Genomic DNA, 3741 nt, shown 5'->3' with positions numbered 1-3741 from the left:
GCAAGATTTCAGTCTGTTCCTCACAAATGTCAGCTTGGAAAGATCTTTGTATTTGCCTGTTTGAATCTTTTGCTTGGGATTTCTTTCCCATAACTTCCAATGTCTGCTCCTTGTTATCTTCTTACCTTTCTTTTGGCACAAAATCTGAAAGATGCTGCCCTGCCTGTCCGAATTACCAGTCACATCACCTATTTTATTTACTTTATAACATTGTCATTGCCTGAATTATTGATACGTTTACTGATTGACTCCTCCAGTAGAATGTAAGCTCCATGAAACCAGGTACCTTGTTTATTTTGTTTGGTCCTACATCCCAAGGCCCTACCAGGTGAGGTCCTAACAGGTGATGTCCCTGCCAGGCAAGGACCTGTAATGGTGAGGTCTAGCTAGGTGAGGTCCCCCCAGGTGATAACCCTGCCAGGTGAGTTCCTGCTAGGCGAAGTCTTACCAGGTGATGTCCTCACCAAGTGAGGTCTAGACAGGTTAGGTTTTTCTAGTTGATGTTCCTGCCAAGTGAGGTCTAGACAGGTGACATTCTTCTAGATGATGTCTCTGCCAGGTAAGTTCTAGACAGGTAAAGCTCTATCCTATAGGGCTGTCTCCTATAGGTCCTCAAGAACTCTAGAGCTTTAGGATGTTTATGACACAGGTGCTGATGTGAGGGCAGAAGAATCTCTCCAAGTATCCATCCCACAATTCATTTCACCTCATTAACCACCTGCTTGGAGCCTGTGCAGGCAGAACAAGGAAGAGCAGGTGTAGGAGGGTGGTCTCCCCACATAGAGACTTCACTTGCTTTGGATGCAGGCACACCTGGGCAGACGCACCTGGCCCCACCTGGCATCATTACTTTCTCTCGACTAGGAAGGTCAGCTTCTGAGCCACAGTTTCCCCTTCTGTCAAATGGGGTCATAATGCCATGAGGATTAGAGGGGGTATGTCAAACACAGACGCAGAGCCCATTCTAATACAGGTGCTTGGGCTAGATTCCCAGAGAGTTCCAGACCCAGAGGCCCGGAGCCCTGCCTGCTGTCATGGAGCACTCCGAAGTCCAGGAGGGTTCAGGCTGGATGGCCTGTAACTTCCCTTGACCATTAGATCTTTCATTTCCCCCCCATCTAGCTCCCAGAAGGGCCACTAATTTCCCGTAATTCCCATCACTCTCCGGTTCAGTCATCTCAGTGATAGGCCACCCTACCCCACCCCCACTCTTCTTTTGCCAGGACATCCCTTCTTGCTAGAAGGTCCTCAGCCCTCTGCTTGTCTGTGTCCTCCTCTGGGCCATCTCTGGGGGCTCCTCTGGTCCCTTTGGCCCCTACTCCCCGGGCTTCTGTGAACTAAGATTCAGGCATCCCCCTTAGCAGAATATCTGGATTGTAGATTTCCCGAGGGAAGGACCCACGTGATCTTCAGCATCCAGAAATTAGGCTGGGCTGTTTCTGCCACCCCTGTGAGGATGGTGCCCATTCCTTCCCTGGCGGTACTGCCCGCAGGCCCTCAATGAGGACATTGTGCGAGTGTCCAGCTGGCTGGAGCACCTGGAGAAGGAGCTGTCGGAAAAGAGCAGGCAGCTGCAGCCAGGCAGTGCCCAGAGCCAGCAGCAGATCCATGGGGAGATTGACAGCCTGCACCAGGGAGAAGGAATTGCTGCTGAAGCAATGCCTGGAGATCGACAGCAAGCTGAGGCAGGGCATCCTGCTGTCGCCTGAGGTACGCCTGCAGGCATCTGCCCAGCTTGGCCCTCTGCCTCGGCCCTCCACTCCCATCATTGGTCTGTCCCTCTGCTCTGTGGTTGCTGGCCTTGCTGCTTGGACACAAGCCCCTCTGTGTGGTAGGCCCTGCCAGGTGGGAGTGGGGGCTGGTGAGGGCTGGCCTGGCCCTTCTGCCCTCTGCTTTAGCTCCTTGTCTGGGACACAGGGCTGGGCCTTGCTGACCTCTCAGTTACCTCCTGGCTGGGGCCTGGATCCTGCTGTGTCCTGTGCTACATTAGACCATGTGCTCACACATCTCAACTTTGCACATGGGGCTGAGTGTTGGGAGCTGTTTAATGTTCCCTGTGACCCACATATGTTTGCTTTCCCTGAGAAGACAGAAGGCCTGTTAATAGAAATCTCCCAGAAGGCCCTGGGGTGCCTCCGTGGCAACCCCAACTTCACCTTCCATTCCGTGTAGGGTCTTCTCAGCTTCCCAAGTGTGGGTCACTCCAGAGGGTGTGCACTTTAACAAGCAGCCCCTTAACAGTGCCCCACACTCACCCCGGGTTGGGGCTGTGACAGGGAGCAGGGGGCACTTCTCTCCTGATGTGCTGACTCCACTCTCGGGACAGGGGACACATAAGGCGCAGGTGTGGCTAAGCGTTGACTGTTGTATTGTTGTGAGGCCCCCTCACACAAGAAATGCACATACACACCACTCATGCAGAAAAGGGCAGTTTATTCACTCCAGCTGGCCAGCGTCCGTCTCCCAAGGTGCAACCAAGGAAGAGTGGCATCGGGCTTTGGTCTTGTGGGGTTTTTAAAGACACAAACTACATCGCGTTGGCACACGGGTTTGTCCAGGTGCACAAAACAAGGTAGGGAGCTAGGTCACAGAGGCCGAGAATGAGCCATTCGAGCAATCAAGCATACAAGTTTTCATTGTGTATGGTTTCTGTTCCCATGTAATAATTCACTGCATATGGCTTCTGTTCCTATGCAATTGTTTTTTGTTTCTATGAAAAGGTCAATGATTTCTCATGCAGAAGAGGGGGTAGTCTGCAGGTCAGATGGGGCAAAACAGAGTTACTTAGGTTAAGCAAGCAATTCTACAGAAGCAGATAGCGTACATTATGAGGGTGTAGGGAGCTCTATTTTAGTATGTCTGCCCAGGACTTGATCTGAGATGCAGGAAGCCCAGTACATCCCCCCGCCACCCATGCCTCTGTTCCTGCAGGAGGAGTGGATGCTCCTCCAGTTGGATGAGGCCATCGAGGCTCTGGATGCCGCCATCGAGTACAAGAATGAAGCCATCACGTGCCGCCAGCGGGTGCTGTGGGCCTCGGCCTTGTTGCTGTCCTAGTGCAAGATGAACCTCATGGCCAAGCTGAGCTACTTCTCGTCCTCAGAGACCAGAGCCCTACTCTGCAAGTATTTTGACAAGGTGGGTCACCGGTCCTTGAACCTCTGCCTCCTTCTGCAGCTCACAGGGGAGAGGCATCTCATGGCAGCTCCAGAGAATACCACATTTCCTCCCAGGTGGGGGATCAGAATCAGGACCAGCAATAGTCTCCAGGCCTGTCTGGCTCTTCTCTTTATAGCTTGTTTTACTTGTGATGCTTAGACCCAATCTCCTTCACCCTCTTTTCCAGTCTGATTGCCCAACTTCAGGGTGGCCCTTGCCCAGCTCAGAGGTTCTCAATAAGGGGGGGTTTTGTCACCCAGGGGACATTTGGCCATGTCTGGAGGTATCTTTGGTTGTCAGTGGTGGGGGTGAATGCCAGGGATGCTGATAAACATCCTACAATGCACAGGCCAGGCCTCTACAACCACGAATTATCTGGCCCCAAATGTCCATAGTGCTGATGGTGAGAGATCCTTGCCTAGATGAAATTCCACAGCTTGAGGCCCTGTCCAGAGCCTCAGTGGTTAGGAGAGGGTTTGTGGCAGAGGTGGCAAAAGTGCCATCTTGAGATCCAACTCTGGTCATTTGGAAATCGCTGCCTAGAACACTGTTAAGAAGTGTCTCAGGCCAAGTCTAGGCTCA

The 3741-nt window shown here is 52.4% G+C and overlaps 1 pseudogene; it reads left to right on the top strand.

Annotated features, from left to right (window-relative positions):
• Positions 1 to 546: 546 nt before the first annotated feature.
• LOC103581162 overlaps positions 547 to 3741 on the top strand; it is a 4908-nt pseudogene continuing 1713 nt past the window's right edge.

Source organism: Galeopterus variegatus, unplaced genomic scaffold (genome assembly GCF_000696425.1).
Source record: "Galeopterus variegatus unplaced genomic scaffold, G_variegatus-3.0.2 Scaffold12484, whole genome shotgun sequence".
NCBI classification, from domain to species: Eukaryota; Metazoa; Chordata; class Mammalia; order Dermoptera; family Cynocephalidae; genus Galeopterus; species Galeopterus variegatus.
Note: the sequence above shows the minus strand (reverse complement) of the source record. Positions and strands in the feature narration are given on the sequence as shown.